The sequence below is a fragment of the Hyla sarda genome, chromosome 5 (assembly GCF_029499605.1).
Source record: "Hyla sarda isolate aHylSar1 chromosome 5, aHylSar1.hap1, whole genome shotgun sequence".
In the NCBI taxonomy this organism is placed as follows: domain Eukaryota; kingdom Metazoa; phylum Chordata; class Amphibia; order Anura; family Hylidae; genus Hyla; species Hyla sarda.
Window position 1 is genome coordinate 182,508,934 of NC_079193.1, and position 23,269 is coordinate 182,532,202.

General features: G+C 41.3%; 1 pseudogene; it reads right to left on the reverse strand.

Moving 5' to 3' along the window:
* Positions 1–12,176: 12,176 nt before the first annotated feature.
* LOC130274549 (polypeptide N-acetylgalactosaminyltransferase 12-like) lies at positions 12,177–23,042 on the reverse strand (annotated as a pseudogene).
* Positions 23,043–23,269: the final 227 nt, after the last annotated feature.

Sequence of the window (23,269 nt, forward strand, 5' to 3'; positions counted from 1 at the left end):
GAAAAGGATCAGTGATGATCGTAGAACGCGTGTCCCCCGTACTTATATCCTAAATACACTAACTTGTGGCGATACTGGTCCAACTCTATTCACTTATTGAGGTCGACGGCACACACAACATCCCTATAAAGCCCGAAGGCTAGTACAAATTCAGGGATGTTCAGCTTCCTTTTGAGCCGTGGATCCCTGGCCTTTACAATAACAGACACCTCACCACAAGCAAAGGTCTTATTATCCAACACACCTTGAGAGGCCACCAGGAGAGATGCTAAATTAACATCTTTCCCCTCAAGGATATCTTTCCTGATGGCCTCAGGGATGAAATGAGCGGGAATGAGGCTGACTGTAGACGAGCACGTACCTGGAGAAGATAAACCAGGAAAGTAAGCGTCAGCAGGTGCAACGACTCCCGGCCCTGACGGGACCGTAGGACCTGTGGGGACATCAGACATTGTGGAAAAAACAGGTGCCGGGGAAGCACCAGAACCCGATGGGCCAGCCACCTCGCCATTGGAGAACCGCTGGACTCGGGGAAATATACCGGAGCAGCTGTACTTGCATGAGATTCTGGCGCTATTAACCTATCTTGCGTATCCTGCATGGATGTAGATGGGGAATTTAGGATCATGTTAATTTGTACCAATGAGACAGATTCTTGGTCTGCTTGATCTTGGGGGTCTGGGGTCCCCTGAGAAGATAGGATCCTAAACAGTTCTGCTTTCCTAGCCGTGGCAGGGAAAGGGATGCCCCAACGACTGAGTTCTGCTGTGATCTTAGGAATGGACCAGGCCCTGAGCAACTGAACACTCCCCAAAGATGATGATCTGGCAGGTGAAGGGGGGCGGCTGCCCCTTCCATACTTTCAGAGATAGGAGTCATCCCCTAAAACAATAAAAAAATAACCATCAGGAACAACCCTCTGAGCTGTAACCCCGCTTGTAGACAATGGAAGAAGACAAACATGGGGCATGTGGATTGACAAACAATCTGCCTCAAGAAGTGCTCAGAGACAAGTGAACTATAAATATAGACAGACTACAAGGCACGAGGATTGGCGGGGGCCACCCCCCCCCCCCCCCTTAAACTGTATTGACCCCTGGTGACATGACCTTACAAAGCAAAACATGAGGCCTCAAGGATGACCTCTGAAAAAGACGTTGAAAAATGATAGCGTAACTAAAGATAGTGCCCCCCCTTTTTAACCAGAGAGTAGAAAATAAATTGCGAGTCCTGTTCCGCCCTGATAATTACGAACAAGAAGCGACCGGAATATTGCTAGAATTAAAATAAAAAGCACTAAATACATGTCACTTGGCCAACCGAGCCAGTGCCTATTGCGAGTGATTAACGTAAATACACGTGAAGCAGTGAGCAAAATAACGGTATGATACTTCAGTACTGAAGCAGGAAATATGATCTCAATGATAGGCGAAGTTGGATAGGAAGAACTAACCTAGAATATGAAACAAGTATGGAATAGCAAATGAAACGCAACTCTTTAATGTGCTAACGGAAAACACAATTCAGGGTCAACCAAATGCCCCCTTAGATCAAACAAATATCTTAACGTGACGGTAAGTAAATACGTACTCAAAAGACCCTATAACGACTGTGAGGACAACAAAAACAGCTCAAGGTAGTAGAATTAATCAAAGGAGGGCTCTATAAAATAATGCAGTACATACATACCGATAACATAATACGTAGATAACATCAGTGCCCCCCCAGCACGCAGGACAATATTTAATGACACCAACGGTATGCGATGCCAGGTAGAAAAACATATTTGTATCTAGGCAGCCCAGTACAACCTTGTAATTCAGTAAAAACCTTAGAATTGACGCCAGAATGGAAACAAATGAAGTACGTAATGACCATCCCAGTAGGGCAGAAGAAAAAGAACAGCACTATAGTAGCTACACACCTGCACACAGGAGCGGCACAACTGCAGCCATACACCTATACATACAGCAGCACTACAATAGATATGACCTACATGTATGCAGCAGCACCATGGCAGATACATTCTTGCACATATGCAGCATTAATAAAATAAACGAACATTTGTGCATAGGGACAGTTATGTGAGTTAAATAACCAGATAACCTGAACAATAAAGCCCCTGCATGTTACAGAGACCCCGCCAATAGGTAAGACCCTGCTCAACTACAGGCAGTAAGACTTATGAAATATGGCCCCAGCCGGAGTACAGTGAGTGAACCCAGTAACTAACAAAAAGAAACCTATGAGCTCCCAAACAAACACCAGAATGGCTAGACATCAGGATAAATTTTATGTGAGATTGAAACACCAATAGTAACACTACCCACATTACAACAACCCAGGAAAAGATACAGGTATCTAGTGAAGTCAATACGGACTACTAGCAGCCTTGCACAGCCCCTCAGGATACCCCTCAGAACCTTGCAGGGCGACGCTCAGTGACTTCCTCACATGCCGCTCTGCAATGTCCATGTGACAGTGTAAACAAAGCGGGACACGTGCGCAGAGCCCTGAAGTAAACGGCCGTGCAAGCTAAAGAGACCAGCAAACCATAACCTCACAGAGGGGGGGATGAGGGAACTGGAAGTGACCGCTGCATAGACAGGAAGCCGAACAGAAAGCAATAACTGTAATTGCAACAGAGACCCAGGGTCTCTGCCTGAAATAGTGCCCAGACTCCTCCCACAAATTAGGTTAACTGTTTCAGCTAACCTCCACATATAATTTTACATTTTTATTTTATTTTACACTTTTTAAGTCCTCTTTGGGGGCTTTTCTATATTATTATTATTATCATTAGATTTAATTCACTCTATAATGCTATGCCTATGTCATAGCATTACACAGTAAGATCGGAGATCCACGGATATAGCCTGGCTAAGCCAGGCTACATCATTAGATCGGCAGCAGGAGGCAGATAAGGAGACCCTTCTGCGCCATTTCACGTTGCGGGGGTTCGGTGAACTCCACTGAGCTACTGGCAAGTTTCACTTTTATTGATCACTGCCTTTAAAGGGTTAAATTACCAGCAGCGGCGGGATCACCGCTGCCTTTCATTAGCAGTGAGTGTCTGGCTCGTGATAGTAGCCAACACTCACTGCTCTGTGCTTTTGGCAGCTCCTGTGGCCCCTGTTGACTCCTAAATACTTTTTTTCCTTGTTTGCCGCACAGACTACAACTCCCAGAAGTCAGTGCAGCACTGTGAAATGACTGCCAGACAGTTGCTTTCACTATCTGTGTGCATGTTCACACTGCAGCTCACACTCTGTACAGGTCTTTTCATCCTTCCTCCAGCAAAAAATCATGTTATGCTTTGAATGGCAGCAGTAAGTGATAAGATCTACAGCAATCTTCACTCAGCTTCTCTCAGGGCACACGGAGAGGAGAGGGGAGCTGTGGCTGTGAAGCCAGGAATCACCTGGTGCTTGTCTCTGTGTAAACCCCTCACTGACCTAGCCCCCACCCTCCTGTCAAGACACAGTAGTTGGCTGGTTGACTTTTTTCTCACACTTCCTGCATGTGACAGCTGAAATAGGAAAACTGCTGTATATAGGTAATTAATGATATTTAGACAAATACATAGGTTGGTGAGAAAGGATGGGCTATGGGTTTAGTTCCCTGGAGTACTTTAAAGGGAACCAATCATCAGATTTTACCCTATATAGCGCTTGGCAAAGCGTTATATAGGGTAAAATCTTTATTTTCACCATTCCCGGGGGATGCTCCTTCCCCCAGGGATGGTGAAGATATGAAGTTATAAACTAGTCACCGCCGCTGCCGTAAGTAGTCACCTGGGCGGGGAGCTCTTCTCATCTACTCCCGTTCTTCAGCCGGGAGCGACGCCCCCTCCGCTTGATTGATGGGCCGCTTCATCTCTCTGCTCCTTCTGTTCAGTGAGCGGAACAATGAAGCGGCCCATCAATCAAGCGGAGGGGGCGTCGCTCCCGGCCGAAGAACGGGAGTAGATAAGAGCTCCCCGCCCAGGAGACTACTTATGGCGGCGGCGGTGACTAGTTTATAACTTTATATCTTCACCATCCCTGGGGGCAGGAGCATCCCCCAGGGATGGTGAGGACAACAATTTTACCCTATATAACGCTTTGCCAAGCATTATATAGGGTAAAATCTGATGATTGGTTCCCTTTAAGTACAGGACCCAAGGTCATGCCTGTACGCACTATGGGGGAGATGTATCAAACTGTGTGAGAGAAAAGAGGGATTTTTCCACAGCAACCAATCACAGCTCAGCTAATGAGCTCTGGGAAAGTGGAAGCTGAGCTGTGATTGGTTGCTGTGGGAAAATCACTCCACATTTTCTCTCACACAGTTTGATAAATCTGGGCCCATGTCGAGTAGGAAAAAAAAAAGGACATTTAGGTTTTCTGTCCCATCATACAATTTATTAGTATTGACCATACAACTTATTTTGTGTAGTTTTAGCCCAAAATGCAGCAGAATAAACACTTTAAACAAACTTTTTACAAGGTATGAAAAAAAAGGAAAATTGTGCAGCTCACTTGGATAATGGGAAAGTGAACCCAAGGTTAAAGGTGATGCCTTCACCCAAAAAGGCCTAATATAATGTAGTAAAATGCAATAATTGATATAGATCAATTAATAACCAGTCCTCCAGGGTAACTAGGTGAAAGAATAGAAAGAAAGACCAAAGGAGATAGGATCCAATAAAATAATATTAATTTATTAGTGAGTGATAAAGGATGTAAAAGAGTGGGCTTCCAAGTGCCTTAGCGGGGTCCAAGCATCAGGCACAGGAGCTTAAAAATAAAAGCACAAAAACAATGAATAAAAATAGATGAAAAATAGAAATGGGAACATATATAGTCTAATGCCAACTATGGACAATATGCTATTAAATTAGGGGAAATGATGCATTAGATCAGACAGTAAAAGTCCTCAGTTCATAGCTACAGTGTGATGCACTGTTAGATATATTGTATCCAAAATAGATAGACTGTAGATCTAATGTGTCCAATGGGGTAGATTATAACATACACTGGTTCGGATATCTCCGTTCCTGATATTGTGTAGATAACAGAGTAAAGTTTTGGTGCACTGCACCGCTCACCAATGGATGTCCTGTGAAGTGCGGTCGGGCTGGCACAGAGGTATCCGTCTCAGAGGAGGGTGCCTGTCTGCTCGTGGGTAGAAGCACCTCCGTGCCAGCCCGACCGCACTTCACAGGACATCGATTGGTGAGCGGTGCCGTGCACCAAAACTTTACTCTGTTATCTACACAGGAACTGAGACATCTGAACCAGTGTATGTTAGTCTACCCCATCGGACACATTAGATCTACAGTCTATCTATTTTGGATACACTATATCGAACAGTGCATCACACTGTAGCTATGAACTGAGGACTTGTAATGTCTGATCGAATGCATAATTTCCCCTAATTTGCGCATAGCATTTTGCCCATAGTTGGCATTAGACTATATATGTTCCCATATCTATTTTTCATCTATTTTTATTCATTGTTTTTGTGCTTTTATTTTTAAGCTCCTGTGCCTGATGCTTGGGCCCCGCTAAGGCACTTGGAAGCCCACTCTTCTACATCCTTTATCACTCACTAATAAATTAGTATTATTTTATTGGATCTATCTCCTTTTGTCTTTCTTTCTATTCTTTCATCTAGTTCCCCTAGAGGACTGGTTATTAATTGACCTTTTTACAAGGTATGTCCATGGTACGCAATATGCTGTTTCAAACACTTATTGTCAATGGTGTGATCCTGTGTTACTAGCCTTTAGCTTTTTATCTTTCATAGATATCCTACTTTTTAAGGTCTATTACATTTTAAGGTCTACGTGTACAGTATGCTGCACATATAATTGAAGCATAGAATTTGAAGCTATGTTCGGTCATTTTGTTTACAATAAAATCTGTAGCTTTAAATATGTGCAAGATACTGTACATGTGAACACAACCTAAACCATAAGAAGTTGACTGCTGTCCCCATTAAGAAGTTGACTGTCCCCTGTGAATGCTGCACAACTTGTCAGCCTGTTCTTGAAGCACAAAGGACATTAAAAAAAAAATTTATTTAAAATAATCTTCAGTGCATGATATGCTTTTCCATTTACAAAATTAGTACCCCCCACAAAGTTCTCACGGTTGCAATTGTCCAACAGACGTTACTGCAGCTGGAGCATCTAACGACAAGGAGACAGCATTGAGGCATTACACTGTTGTGCTGTGCCATTGCTAAGGGATAATTCAGTTGCCAATGACAGAATGCCAATTACTCCATTCTCACTGCAACATTGAAATTTGAATCTTTAATTTTTTTAATGGAGTCAAAGACCTCCCCAAAGCAACATCCAGTACATCAAATGTAAATGAACATTCCACAGACTTTGGGTGATTAATAGCATAAAAACAGGGGGTTTTCAGGGAAAACCTTTTTTAAAATCCTGCCCAGCTAACTGCATTTAAAAAAAGAAAAAAAAGACTTACCTCCGGCCACTCCTTCAATGCCTCTGCTTTGGTCTTCTGGTGCGGTCTTCTTCCTGGTTCTTGAACTTGACTCTTCAATCTGCAGCTCAGCTAATTGCTGGCCACAGTGATGTCTTTCCTCAGCCATTGACAGGCTGAGTGGCAGTGTGACATATTAGTCTTCTTCCTGGTACCAGGGCTCAATTTATCACACTGTCACACAACCATTCACTTGCGAAGGTGGGACATCGCCAGAAAGAAGACTGCATAGAAGAATGGAAGCAGGATACCAGGGGAGTGACGGGAGGTTAGTCTAGTTTTGTTTTTTGGGTTTCTGTAAATGCCGGCTGGTAGGCAGAATTAAAAAAAATTAAGTTCTATCCCCAAGTACATCTTGAACCCCTTTCCAACCTATGACGTACCGGTACATCATGGGTCAGGTGAGGGGAGTAGGACTCAGGCCTGCGGGTCGGGTATGTGTCATAACCGGCAGATCCCCACTGCATAGGGCAGCTGACATCTGCCTGTAATGAGACATCGGAGCTGGCTCAGATGTCCGTCATTGAAATGTTTAAATGCTGTGATCAATAGAATTGACAACATTTAAACATCAAATGCTGGTAATCTCTGGGGTCTAGGGGACCCATCTGCAGCTCCGTGATGTAGTCGCGGGCTGCAGATGGGTTGCCATGTGGTCCTTCGTGGATCGACCATTGCTCTTAACAGCCCTTAACAATCGAGTGCCGATATCATAGATCAATGTAATGCAATAACCACCGGGGGGGGGGGGGGGGGTTTGGGGAGTTACACAATTTGTAATAAAAAAAAAAAATAATTAACCCCTTAAGGATCGCAGGTTTTATTTATTTTTGCACTTTCGTATTTTCCACCTCACTTTTTAAAAATCAGAAACCAAAACCAGAAAAAAAAATTTGTGGGGCAAAACTGGGAAAAAAACGCCATATCTTTATTCTGTAGGTCCATATGGTTACAAGGATATCTAATTTTTATAGGTTTTATTTTATTTTACTGCTTTAAAAAAATTAACTACATGCACCAAAATTATTATGTTTAAAATTGTCGTGTACTGACCCCTAAAACTTTTTATTTTTCTGTATACAGGGATGTATGAGGGCTCTTTTTTTGCGCTGTGAGTTGAAGTTTTTATCGGTACCATTTTGGTTTTGATGGAACTTTTTGATTGCTTTTTATAACTTTTTTTTTTTTTTTTAGGGTATACAAAGTGATCAAAAACGCAATTTTGGAATTTTTATACATATATTCCATTGACCGTACAGTTTAATTAACATTATATTTTTATAGTTCGGTCATTTATGCACGCGATGGTACCACATGTTTTTGTTTATTTTTGTTTACATATATATATTTTTTAATGGGAAAATGGGGGTGATTTGCAGCTTAGATTGCATACACTAAATAATGCTATGCCATAGCATAGCATTGATCAGTGTTATCTGTGCTCAATTGCTCCAGTCTGCAGAGCCTGGCTGGAGCACTGAGGCACAGATCGGACAGCGAAGAGGCAGGTAAGTGCCCTCTCGCCGTCCTCTCAGCTGTTCTGGTCACTGCGGCGGTTCTAAACATCCCGCTGAGCTAACCGGCATGTGTATGATTGTGGCGTCTAAAGGGTTAATACCGGACCTATGCCTGATCGGCGATGTCCTATATTAGCCGCGGGTCCTGGTTGCTGAGAGCAACCGGGTATGAAACGCACTCTGCTCCTGAGCGCACTTCACATAACGTGAGGCGGCAATGGATGTAAATATGCGTCCATTGTTGTTAAGGGGTTAAAATATATATATATTATTTATTTTTCCTTCCCCTAATAAAAGTTCAAATCCCCCTTTTCCTATTGTTCAAATAAAATACTGTAAAAAAAAATAAAATAAACATATTTGGTATTGCCACATGCGTTTATTGTCTAAACTATTAAATTATAATGTTCCTGATGCTGAAAGGTAAAAGGCGTAATAAAAAGTTCCAAACATTAAATATGCGCAAAAGTGGTACTGTTAAAAACTACAGCTCATTGTGCAAAAAATAAACCCTAACATAGCTCCATATGTGGAAGAAAAAAAATAAGTTATAGGGGTCAAAACATGGCATTGAACAAACTTATTTATTTTTAATTTTGAAAAAAAAAAATTTTTACCTTAAAACGAAGCAAAAATTACCCAAGTTTGGTATTCTTCTAATCGTACTGGCCAATAAAATAAAAATAGCATGTTAGATATTCCGTATTGTGAACCCAAATAAAATGATTGCCCCACAAAAAAGTTATGGGTCTTAGAATGTGAGGAGCAAAAAAATATATAAATAATTGCTGGGTCATGCAGGGATTAATATTACGAAAACTCACATAACAGCACTTGTTTTAGCACTACGCTATCTGATTGCTGTCCTTTGTGCGAGATGCTCCAGCTAGATTAAAGTCTGTTGGACACTGGACTCTAGCTCTATGAGGACTTTGGGGGAGATTTATCAAGACTTGTGCAGAGAAAAAGTTGACCAGTTGCCCATAGCAAACAATCAGATTGCTTCTTTCAGTCTTAACAAGGCCTCTGAAAAATAAAAGAAGCAATCTGATTGGTTGCTATGGTCAGCTTGTCCTTGCACAAGTTTTGATAAATCTCCCCCTTTGTGTGGTACTAATTTTGTATGTGGGAAAACTTACTATGGACTTTATGCACTATAGTTTACCAAAAGTGCTGCATTCAGCAAAAAATTGTGTTTTCTTAAATTAAGTATTTGGCCTTCAGAGGGTATGTTAAAAAAAAAAAACGCCCATTTATATTAGTTAAAATTCTTGTTTCACATTAATCTGCGTTAGTTTTTTCTGCTGCAAATCCATGAATCCACTGCAAAATCCAGATTGTTACGTTCAGATTTTGATTATTCAAATTTTGTTTTGTATTTCACCTCTATGGAAATATGCAACCACAATTGGCATACTTCAGATTTAATATCTGTACTGCAGAAATTAATAAGATGTATTAGCTTGGGTAATATGAAAGCTCTAGTAACACAGTGGTGTATACCCCCTGGTATGAAGCTACATAGACATACATCCACCGTTGCACAACTAGCATCCATAGAAACTATGACTTGTATGGAGATTTCCTGCATCATGATGTTTATTTCCATTTGTTGTTTTTCAATGTAGCTGTGTACAGATGCTCAAACATGGCTATGCTCTGTGTGATAATAAACAGGTATACATCTGCCTATGCTTGCAACATTGCAGTGTGAGCTGCAGTTAATTGGCATGCCAATCTTTTTCTTTTCTAGGGATTCCATACATAAAGTGTTATTTTTTTTGTAAATAGTTTTTTATTCAAAACATTTTTCATTATACACAAAAAGAACTGTGGACACATACATGTAAGGTAGTGCATACAAATAATATGTAGGTACTGTTAGCTGCTAGGCATATTTGCTAAGTATCCATAAGAACCAATAAACAGTACAGTAAACCAACTTGGCGAGTTGTGAACCGAAAAGGAAAATTCTGGTTAAGTATATAGTATTGGTCCCATGAGAACCAGTGAAATCATGAAGTATAATATAGAATCACAGTGACCACTGGTAAATAACAATAGTCATACGTAATATTAAGTAATAACAGGATTAATTCTAGTGTCCGAGCCAATGGGTTGAACGAAGAAAGCTAGGTGTTCGTAGTAACCTGGAAACTAGTCATACTGGGTAGTCCTCAGGTATATTAAATGTCCCTGCAATGCTGTGAGACAGTCCAGCAATTCCACCTTTTGGTAAAAGAGGGGAATCTATCTGATCCTAGGGAGATAATTTTTTCATATGAGTAGTGAATTTATCTTAAGTCTTCTTTAGTTGGTGTGGTTACGGATTTCCAGTTGCTTACCAAAAGCACCTTAGCTAGGATATATATCAGGCAATACAAATCTCGAGTTGCTAAAGGTAGTTTTTTTTAGATTATGGAAGAGTAGTACTGCTGGAGGACTCCATGGAAAGCCTCCTCCAATCAGCTCTCTGATAAGCAATTTACAGGCTGTCCAGAAAGGTCTGATTATGGGACAGGTCCAAAGAGTGTGAATAAGTGTACCCTTAGCCCTGCAGCCATGCCAGCAGAGGTGTGACACCCCAGTATATATTCTAGATAAACGGTCAGTGGTGTAGTACCATCTCAATATTGTTTTGTATGCTGATTCTGTATGTGAAGAGCATTGAAGCGCTACTTGTATGCATTTAAATGCCTGTTGCCAGTCCTCAGGGGAAAAGGTCTGGCCGAGATCTCTCTCCCAAAGACGTAGAGGATATGACTTAACAAATGTGGTTGCTTGGGAGAAGTTATTGTATAGCAATTTTAGTCCCTTAGGGGGGGATAGTAGGCGTAAAGCCGTTCCATCCATTTCTAGGGATTTCGTTGTTAGATGTTGTAGGAAGTGTCATATTTGGAAGTATTTATATAGGTCATGTTTAAGAAGGATATGAGAGTTTTGTAAATCCTCAAATGATAACAAGTCCATACCTTCATATAAATGAGAGACGTGCATTAGCCCACTTGCCATATACAGACTCTGGTCTAGATTTGGGATTGATAATTGTAGAAAGGTGAGGGGAAGGTCCTCCCTTTTAACAGCCGCATTGTTATGTGAGCGGGAGATATACAGCGACTAGGCGTGAAATGACGCCTTAACCAGTGGGTTATGCAAAATTGGATCAAGATTGTTCCAGTAAGGCAAAATAAGATCTGAAAGCTTGAAAGGAGATATAGATAGGTTCTCAATCTCAACCCATGGGAGGTTCTGTTCGTTGTACCACCAATGCCTCAACATACCAACTAATGTGGCTATATAATAATTTTTTAGATCAGGCGCACCCAGTCCACCTAGTAGTCTTGTTTTGGTGATCAATACAGGCGATAGGCGAGGACGTTGACCCTCCCAAATAAAGGTAGACATTAGTTTTTGAGAAGTAGCTAAAAAAGAGTTGGGGATGGAGATGGGTAAAGTGCGGACAAGATAGAGAAAGCGCGGTAGTAGAAACATTTTAAATGCAGCTACTCTGCCCACCCATGAAATCTCCGTTTGTGTCAATTTGTCAGCTTCTTGTGTTGTTGTATTTATGAGTGGTAGGTATTTTGTAGCATAAAGTCTTTTGTAGGTAGCAGAGATTAATGCCTAAGTATTGAATGGAAGAAGTGTGCCAATCAAATGGTTATGAGTTTTAAGGAGTCAGTCCTAGAGGAGGGTAGATTAATAGGTATCACTTGGGTCTTGGTGTCCTTTAAAGATAGTAGGAAAGGGTTCCAAAAGTAGATATGGTGTTCATGGCCGCCGGCAGACATAAAGTAATTTTATTTTCAGCAATCACAAGTGCTTGTGATAATAAGAATCGCTTGTTAGAAACCACTACATAGCACAGTTATCCCCCTGATCACCTGACTGGGTGGAAATATCTTGTTTTGGGTAGCCTGCTATATATTCTGCGTTGTTGCAAATTTCCAGAAAACTCCATGGACTGCCTTGGTATTTAGAAAGATAAAGTTAACCACTTTTAAATACTAAAATTAAAACCTACAATACACCAGAGGGGAAAAAAAGTCAAATTTTACAGAAACACTTGCAACAGCGCTCTACTGTATAGATGCAACAAATATGTTCCAGGTAGCTGTTGAATGCAAATCAGTAGTAACTGCACAAGTCTAAATGGGTTGGATCAGCTTCTCTCTTGAAAGAACCATTTTTGTAGATCAGAGTTTGAGCAGGGTCTCAATACAGGGGCAGGATTCCCCATGCTGGTAAATCTCTCGGCTTGAACACACTTTTGCGTTTGCTGGTGCATTAGAGTACCATCCTGTAAATTAAAATAAGTAACTTTCGTTTACATCTGCTTCTGAATTATAGTGGATCTTTTAACTAATAACATTCATAAAAAATTTACCTCATCATTATTATATCCTGTATCTAAAGGAGCAACTGGCAACACTGAGATCCATTGACAACAGACTGCAGCTCACAGAGCAAGAACTTGCTGGGGCAGATGTGGGGGATAGTGATACGGAGGTGCAGGAGAAGGAGGCAGCGGGATGGGTGAAACAAAGCTAGGTGAAGGGGAAGAGTTTCGGAGGCTAGTCCTGATCTGGCACACCCCAATGTGTTTGATAAGTTGACCGATTAGGGGGATGTTAGTTTAGGGCTAGCACCACTGCAGCAAGACATGGCAGCCAAGGGGAGTGTGTGCTCCATTAAGGAAGGGAGTGAACAAAGGAAGGAAGGAACAAAGCAGGACACGTGCGCAGACGCCGCTCTGCAATACTCACATGCTGCGAGTAACCATGACGCCACATAACCAACCGGAGCTCGTGCACGGGTAAAACTTACCTGGCCGCGTGGTTGCCTGGGCTTCCGAACCCCAAAGTGAATGGCTGTGTAAGCTAAAGAGACCAGCAAACCATAACCTTACAGAAGGGGGGGGGGGGAATGAAGGAACTGGAAGTGACCACTGCATAGACAGGAAGCCAAACAGAAAGCAATAATGGTAACTGCAACAGAGATCCAGGGTCTCGTCTCTGCCTGAAATAGTGACCAGACTCCTCCCACAAATTAGGTTAACTGTTTCAGCGAACCTCCACATATAATTTAAAAAAAAAATTTATTTTACACTTTTTAAGTCCTCTAAGGGGGCTTTTCTTTATTATTATTATTATTTTATTATTATTATTATTATTATTATTAGATTTAATTCACTCTATAATGCTATGCCTATGGCATAGCATTACACAGTAAGATCGGCGATCCACGGATATAGCCTGGCTAAGCCAGGCTACATCATTAGATCGGCAGCAGGAGGCAGATAAGGAGACCCTTCTGCGCCATTTCATGATTTGTCATTTTCATTTGTCATTTCATTGATTTGTCTTACAGTGACAAATCAATACAATCAAACAATTAGTGAATATTTCAAAATAATCAAATCCAAAGTGCTTGTGCATTATATCATATAAGGGAAGTCATAGACTATCCTAAAGTGCTGAATGTTATATTAAAAACAGGCGCTGATATACTTAATAAGTTGATTAATATAGATGAATATAAACAATATTACAAAATACATATATACATGCATACCGGAAGGTGGCTGGACTCACCTAATTTGAGGTGTAATGGTGTCCTTAGCATGGGTGATATTGCACTGCGGCTGCGCAGCGTGTATGTGTGTGTGTGTGTGTGTGTGTGTATTGCAATGGCATAGCATCCTGGCCAATCACGTACCTTGGATCTCCGATCACATGACCGGAACGTCTGGTCATGTGATCGGTACAGACGTGTGCATGCGCACCAGGGTACGGTAAACTGCGTACTCCATCTTGGATATGGGCAGAAAAGAAATGCAACCAAAATTAAAATAAATTAAACAAAATAAATAAATATTTGTTATAAGTCTATGGCAGCGAGGGTAACTATAGTGTCCTCTATTTTACATTTTTGATGCATAGTGGCCTAGGTCCTGTGCACACTCATGCTATTCCATTCATAGGCACTCTTACCCCTCCCCCGTTGCTAGGCATCAACATGTACACCTCCTCCGTGATCAGAAGCGATAGTGTACTGTGTGTCAGTGTTAACCTGGATGGCCCCGCACTGTTGACACCTGTATGAAACCTGCAACACGGGGTTCCACCTGCAGTGAGTGGGGGTGCCACAGTCACTGGTGCATTCATACTCAGGGTCATATTTTTCTGCCAAAGAAAGATCAAATAATAAAATAAAATAAGAATTTGTAAAAAAAAATATATAATGAAAAAGTAATAATGTCAAAATGAAATGAAAAAAATGATAAAAAATAATCAATAAAACATATATGAAAATATATAGATAATAAAAAATCAAAATAAATAAATAAAAAAACAAAGTGTATCACGCACATGGAGAAGCCAGTGATGCATGCCACGCAATATATTTAGTGTGTGGAGTTTATTTTAAATTACATAAAATATACATACTCCAATAAAAATAATTTTATATATAGAAGGAAATTATAAGATGAGAAAAATTCATTCGGTCGTCTCAGCCACCTGCCGGTACGTTCATCTCTTCATTCTAAAATATATAAGAAGCTCAATGAATATACAAAAGTTAATACATGCATAAACAATATACATTGATCTAGTGTCTTCACTACTGACCAAATCCTAGTCTGTTATGTCACAAAGTAGACACTGGTGTAGCATCCAAATATTTTTATTACACATATAAGGTACGGTACAGCCATACCTTTCTGAAAATAAACTTTTGATTATCAGAAACATTTTGCCCATTTTCTTGACACACAACTAGACAACCTTCAGGCTGCTGTGTGTTGTATCGGATCTCATAATAATAAGTGTATTCAAAGAACTGAAATTATAAAAGATAAGATGTCTTCATAAACATGAAATGTTTTACATTTTATTCCAGATAAATTTGAATGTTTACCATTGAAATAAAAATAATAATAAAAAAAAACTGTAGGAAATAGATGCTTATTCTGCATGGATTTCAACATGGCATTTAAACTGCAGAAGCACACCCCAAAACCACATCCACAACATTGTACAGTAACCCATCCCCCCCCCCCCCCCCGGACATGCAATGGCCCCGACATATCTCAGATGCTTTTATATGTCGGGGCCATCGCATTAACTGCTATCCGGAAGCGCAAAATGCTTAAGCTGCTGTCGGATAGCAGTGTAATGTGCCTAAGCAGGTTCACTTGCCTATCCCTGCTGCTCCGGGTCCCCTCTGGGGTCCGGGCCTCGCTTTCCAGCGTCGTTATCACGTAGCTGCGCACGCCGTCCCGACGCAACAACGTAATAACGTCACCAGAAAGCGAGGCCCGGACACCGGAGAAGATGCGGAAGACGCCGGAGGACCCAGAAGAAGACGCTGGAGCAGCGGGACCCCATCGGGAGACCATCGGGAGCGGTGAGGGCGCGGTCCGATGCTGCGGGGACAGGTGAGTATTTAATGCACTTTTACATTGCACAAATCCCTCAACATACGATGGATTCGACAAACGATGGGTCGTTTAGAACTAATTACCATCGTATGTTGAGGGACCACTGTATTTCTTATGAAACTATGCAAATAAAGTAGTAGCTGCATACAGAAGAAACCAGGTAGCCTATTTTCAGACATAGAAGAAGCAGTCTTCATCCAATAGAATGCTGGTTTTTAACAAATTGCTAATAAATATGCTCAACTAAAAGGAAATAGCAATAAAATTTGGAAAACAGAATAACCTATTTTACAGTTGTTTGATATTTCTTCATACCTGACTTTGCCCCATTCCATGGCAGGGGTACAATATAATATTTTTTCCTATTTGTCGTAACTCACTTTGAAGCAGATAATCAAAGCAGTAGCAAAGCTTTATTTTGTAGCTGCAAAAGAAAGATTTAGGATTTTCATCCGGATGACACCTTGCTTTCTATAAAATGTAGATAACATAGCAGAGTTGTCCTATATACTAAAACAAAATCATGTCTTTTTCAAATTTTAGAAATAAGTTAAATTAATATTATGTTTAATATAATATATACAATTACAACATAAAGTCAGTATGTGAGTTTGAAACCAAACTGGGATTACCTATGGTACCTTAGTGCTAGTGTTCTTATCACTTACTGAAACACACAGCTCAATGCACAGACCTTTTTGTCAACTTTAAAGGAGTTACCCAACATAAGGGGACTTTATTACTTTAGTTTCATACAGTAATGGGCATGCTTACGAAGGATCTGTGCTTGTGTTGGTGGTAAATGGCCGTGTCATGGGCCCCCATAATGCTGCTGGCTTGTTTTTGGGAACTGGCTACATCGTTTTTCTATGGCCTTCCTCAGATTATAATCCCCGGGATCTTTTGTTTCAAGGTGAGAAGTGATTTATCTACCTCCCACCCATTGCATCCGGCAGATGACTTCACACATAAAAGACAAAACAGCCAGGTCCCCTTTTAGCACCTGATGTTTTGTCTCGGGCTCCACAACAAGCTGAGAAAGGTCCAAGACAGAACTCATTTTGTAGGCTGCAGAAAAGGAACTTCCAGGCAAAAGAAATTGTATACCAGCCACCAAACACAGGTAAGTGAAGTATATTAGTAACTAGACTAACTTTGCTGCCCCTGTCTTGTCAAAAGTATTTTTTTTTTTTTTAAATGACCAGGACTCTTTAAGGTGAAAGTGGAAAAAACTTTAAGACCTTATAGCCACAGAGTGGAAGTCCACGGATCGGGCCTCTGTCCTTAACCTGTTGGGGACCACGGGCATATGCATACGCCCTTGCGTCCTGATAGTTAAGGACCAAGGGCGTACCTGTACGCCCGTGGGAATTTCGATCCCTGCCGCTAGCCGGACGGGGATCGGAACAGGATGACTGCTGAAATGATTCAGCAGGCATCCTGTGCAAATGCCTGCGGGGGTCCTGAGACCCCCAATGTTGGTGATTGACGCAAATCTCCGATCAATTCAGATCGGCGATTTGTGGCGTTTCCAGGCTAATCGGGTCTCTGATACATGATAGCCTGGAAAATAGGGATGATCGGAGCTGTCAGAGACAGCCCTGATCATCCTAAAGGATAGGAGCGAGGTGGCAGGGGTGCCACCTCCTCCTATCCCCAGCAGTCTGTACATGTTTGGAGTTGAAGTCTTGCAACATCTGGAGGGCTACAGTTTGGAGACCACTACACAGTCTCCAAACTGTTCTCCTCCAGTTGTTGCATAACTACCACTCCCAACATGCCCTTTTGCTGTCTGGGCATGCTGGGAGTTGTATTATTGCAACAGCTGGAGGCGCACTGGTTGGGAAACATTGTCTGTTTCCTAACTCAGTGTTTCCCAACCTGTGTGCCTCCTGCTGTTGCAAAACTATAACTCCCAGCATTCACTGACAGACCATGCATGCTGGGAGTTGTAGTTTTGCAACAGCTGGAGGCACATGGGTTGGGAAACACTGAGTTAGGAGACAGACAGTGGTGCGGAAACACTGCGGTAGTCTGTTACCTAACTCAGTGTTTCCCAATCCCAACCAGTGTGCCTCTAGCTGTTGCATAACTACAACTCCCAGCATGCATGGTCTGTCAGTGCATGCTGGGAGTTGCCCCTTTCCCCATGTGAATGTACAGGGTACATTCACATGGGCGGGGGTTTACAGCAAGTTTCCCGCTTCAAGTTAGAGATGTGGCAAATTTTCCGCTGGAGCGGGAAACTCACTTTAAACCTCCGCCTATGTTAATGTACCCTAAAAACACTACACTACCCCTAAATAAAGAGTAAAACACTACATTTACACTACACCCTTACACTGTCGCCACCCCCCAATAAAAATTAAAAACGTCTTGTATGTCAGCCTCCAGCTGTTGCAGAATAACAACTCCCAGTATTGCCGGACAGCCATTGACTGTCCAGGCATGTTGGGAGTTTTGCAACAGCTGGAGGCACCCTGTTTGGGGAAAACTGACGTACAGTGGAGGAGGCAAGGGTAACGCTTGCATCCGGGTACACCACTATAAAAATCCCTAATTTAGGCCTCAAATGTGCATGGTGCTTTTTCACTTCAGAGCCCTGTCGTATTTCAAGGCAACAGTTTAGGGCCACATATGGGGTATCTCCGTACTCTGGAGAAATTGCGCTACAAATTTTGAGGGGCTTTTTCTCCTTTTACTCCTTATGAAAAGGTAAAGTTGGGGTCTACACCAGCATGTTAGTGTAAAAAAAATTTTTTTTTACTCTAACATGCTGGTGTTGCCCCATTCTTTTCATTTTCTTAAGAGGTAAAAGGAAATAAAGACCCCCAGAATTTGTAACACAATTTCTCCTGAGTACGGAAATACCCCATATGTGGGCGTAAAATGCTCTGCGGATGCACAACAGGAGTCAGGCTCAGGAGTGAGAGAGTGCACTATGTACATTCGAGGCCTAAACTGGTGATTTGCACAGGGGTGGCTGCTGGTTACAGCGGTTCTGACATAAAGGCAAAATAAATACCCACATGTGATGCCATTTTAGAAACTACACCTCTCACGGAACATAACAAGGGGTATAGTGAGCCTTAACACTCCACAGGTGACTGGCAGATTTTTGGAACAGTGGTCCATGAAAATGAAGAATGACAGATCTTTGGAACAGTAGGCTGTGCAAATAAAAAAATTACAAACGCCAGTGGGGTGTAAATGCTCACTGCAACCCTTGTTACGTTCCTTGAGGGGTGTAGTTTCTCAAATAGTATGGCATGTGGGGTTTTTTCTTCCATGTTCTGTTCATGGGGGCTTCCTAAATGTGACATGCCCCCCAAAATCAATTTCACTAAAATTCCTTTTCCAAAAGCCCAATGTAGCTCCTTCCCTTCTGAGCCCTCTAGTGCCCCGCAGATAACTTTACATCCACATATGAGGTATTTCCTTACTCGAGAGAAATGGGGTTTCAAATTTTGAGGGACATTTTCACCTATTACGCCTTGTGAAAATGAAAGATTTGGGGTAACATCAGCATTTTAGTAAAAAAAATTACAATTAAAAATTACATCCCCATATGAGGTATTTTCTTACTCGAGAGAAATTGGGTTACATATTTTGGGGGGCTTTTTCTCCTTTTACCCCTTGTAAAAATAAAAAATATGGGTCTACAAGAACATGTTAGTGTAAAAAATTAGGATTTTGAATTCTCGCCTCCTGTGAAACACCTAAAGGGTTAACAAACTTTCTGAATGTCATTTTGAATACGTTGAGGGGTGCAGTTTTCATACTGGGTTCCATTAAGGGGGTATTTCTAACATAAAGGCCCTCAAATTCACTTCAGAACTGAACTGGTGCCTGAAAAATTCAGATTTTGAAATTTACTTTACTTTACTTGAAAAATTGGAAAATTGCTGATGAACTTTGAAGCCCTCTGATGTCTTCAAAAAGTAAAAACATGTCACCTTTATGATGTCAACATAAAGTAGACATATTGTATATGTGAATCAATATATAATTTATTCGGTGTGTCTATTTTCCTTACAAGCAGAGAGCTTCAAAGTTATAAAAATGCTAAATTTTCATGAAATTTTGGAATTTTCCACCAAGAAATGATGCAAGTATCAACGAAAATTTACCACTGACATAAAGTAGAATATGTCACAAAAAAAAAAACAATCTCTGAATCAAATTCATAAGTACAAGCATCACAGAGTTATTATTGCTTAAAGTGACAGTGGTCAGATGTGCAAAAAATGCTCTGGTCCTTAGGGTCAAAATGGGCTCGGTCCCCAAAGGGTTAATAAAGGTTTTAAGCCTTTTTTTTTTTTTTTTTTTTTTTTTTTTTTCACCCGTAGAGGGTGAACAGAGCTTAAAATAGCTCACTTCTCCAAAAGTGGCTATGGCTTAGCAATTCTGTTCTTTTGTGATGTTAGGATGAGTAATCAACTGGAAAAAGTTAATAATAACATCCTCTATAGAGGTTGTATTCTTACCAAGGTTATATACTTTATTCTGTAGATCAAACTCTCTTCCCCAGATACTTATGTGGAAAGAACTTATATAGGTGCAGTCCATCTCGAATCTTCAGGTAAAGTCCCTCTCAGCTTGAAATCCAAAATGTTAGGTCTGATGAGTGCTTCTATAGATGCAGAAGTCTTCCTAGGTCCTGATTAAGCAGATTTCTTAAACAAATGGATAGTCTCTCAAAGGCCTTGAAGCTAGGTTGGGGACATTTAGAAACCCTAACAGTTCAGGGCTTTTGGTCCATAGGGGAACACAAGAGACAGATAACATGACAGTAGCCTTTAACATCAACAGAATAGGAGGGACAAGATCTGTCATCTTATGTACAGAGACAGCCCAGATTATGCAATTAGCCAAGCCTTATCTTCATTATGTGTCTGCAGTATATATTGCAGGAGTCCTGAATATCTGAGTAGACAGGTAAGCACAGGCTAAACTGTCCTAGGGGAGTGGTCCCTGAGCTCTCTAGTCTTTTGGACTTTACAAGGACATTACAAATTGTTTATAGTGGAAATCATGTCAGTGTCATGGAACCTTGCTTCATTATCCATGATCCAGAGAGTGCTATCCAAAATAATTTAGGATCAGGTCTCAAGGGTAACTCCTTTTTGGAAAAAAAAAATATTGGTATTCCCAGCTCATGCAGATGACTAAGGGTCAATTCTTTTATCTTACAGACAGGCAAGACTTGATGATTCAGGGTTGCTGCCAATGTTCAAATGTCCGTGTAAAGATCTGTCCAGAGCAGGAGAGGTTTTCTATGATGATTTGCTCCTGACACAGAGGTGGCAGCAGAGAGCACTGTAGTCAGACTAGTAAGAACTACACAACTTTTTCTGTAGTATACAGCAGCTGATAAGTACTGGAAAGATTGATTTTTTAAATAGAAGTAATTTACAAATCTATATAACTTTCTGGTACCAGTTGATTTGAAAACATTTGTTTTCCCCCGATGTACCCCTTTTTTTAAATATTATTTACCATTACAGGATTCAAAGCAGATGACCATCTGAGACGGACTTCAAGCTGCAATTCTGAAATCTTTTGTGAGTGAATTTGCTTCCATAAGGGTGACTCCCACAGGGAGAATAAATCTCATCCTGGAAAACTGTTGTGCAGTGCCCGCTCTGCATATACAGATCTTAGCATATATAGGCTGCCGGAGAGTGATAGGAGTGTGGTTGCTGCAATCACATTCCAGTCTTCTTTCAGCAGCCTGTACATACTCAGCCTGTACATGTGAGATCAGTGAGAACTCACTTGCACTACTGCGAGAAATAGGCAGTGGTCAGCAGTGCAGGTATCAAGGAACTCACTGTAGTTCATTAAGTCCTCTTTTTCCCTTTTAAGATCCTTGCAAGCAGTGTCACTACAGCTTCTTTGTTAGGCGCAGTGCAGTAGAAGAAAGATCTGTAATGCAGGGATTCACTTCATAAGGTTATATTTAGAACACAGCCGCAAGCCTGATGAAGTGCCCTTTACGGGCAAGAAACGAGTTGCGGTGGTGTTCTAAATAAAACCTTATGAAGTGAATCCCTGCATTACGGATCTTTCTTCTGCTGCACTGCGTCTGACGAGGATCCAGTTTTATAATTGCCATTTTTTTGCTGCCACTATGAACCGGCCCTGAACAGAGGATCCAGGCTTCACACAGAATCCTTCCTATGCTTCATATGGTGTTGTGCCCTCAGCGCAACACATTCTGGTAAGCATAATTCTTTACCTTTGCCAAAAATCTCTCACAGTACCGCATTAGGGGCACGTGTGCCTTTTCTCTCTTTTTCTCATTTACTACAGCTTCTTTGTCTCCTGTTTTGGCACAGGCTGTACATCACTACGCTGACTCGACTCCAGCCGAAGGATTTCATAAAGGCATACTCGTTTAAATTTTATTACTTTTGACTTGATTCCTTGCCAGAAAAAGTAGACTGAGCCTGGGCCAACCTGCTGCTCCTAGCCAATAGTAGGAAGAAATATTAACACAGGTTGGCTGCACAGCACTCACTGATGCCGACAACTTTGTGAAGCACTGACCATATACCCTACTAAATGGTCAGCACCAGTTAATCTGCTCAAGGACCACAAAATCCTCCTCTGCAGCTTTTGTGCCCTCCTCCTTTATTCTCCTCCTTAGCATTCATGGCCTACTGTCTTATCCTTCTCCGAAACCTTCATGCTCCTCCCTGCCTCTGCACCTTCCTTCCATATCCACCTCAGTCTCCATGTCCTCCTTTCTTGTCCTTCTCAGCCTCCATGATTTCATCTACATGCATGGTACTTAGAATTTTGGTTGCATGGAAACCCTACACTTAAATAAGATGCTTATATTCTTATCATCCCAAAATGGCCTGGGTTGTCTTCAGGCACATGAAGTTCTGGGTAAACATTGTTCAAAAATCACTTGAAAGATTTACACTGCAGTTTTCCCTTAGCTGTCGTCTCTCTGTCACATCTCCATAAGGTTCCCTGAAAAAACACATAACAATTTTTAGATTTTAAATAACTGAAGGGCACTGAACACCGCAAAAGAAAATAATATTTATTTGTTAGCCAGCTAGTTTCCAATTGGATGATTAGTAATCAGTTGGTTCTGACTAAATGGTTGTACAGAATGTCATACTGTAGAGATTGTAGCTGTACCAATTTACTATAAGCACAAATGATGCTGCTAAACCAGAGATTGCTGCACCCAAGTGAAGGTTTGGGCAACAGAAGTGATCAGCAGGGATTATGCAACCACTAGGTGGCGCAGCACAAGAGAGACAGCCCACTTTCTGCACTAGCTACTTTCCACTTTAATCTGTTTTTATTAAAAAGATTCTTAACTCACAGTTTACCAAATTTAGTATAAAACAGCTTACATTTGTGAGTATGAACACAAAATAAAATACTATAAATGACTCGGCACTCGAGATAATGCTTATGTGGGGTTTATTTCATACGCAATCCAAGTAGATAATGTTTCGGTCAGCTATTGACCTTCATCAGATCTGGATTGCTACGGAGTATAGTGCTTGAAGATGGGACTAAAAACGCCGTGATATGGGTCCTGTGTAGAGCGACCGTAGTCGCAAAGGCATCTGTGACAGTGGTCAGATGTGAAAAAAAAATGCTCTGGTCCTTAACCCCTTAAAGACATCTTAACCCCTTAAGATGTCTAGCCCCTAGACATCTTATCCTCTATCCAAAGGATAGGGGATAAGATGTCAGATCGCCGCGGTCCCGCTGCTGAGGACCCCCGGGATCACCGCTGCGGCACTGCGCTATCATTACAGCACAGAGCGAGTTCGCTC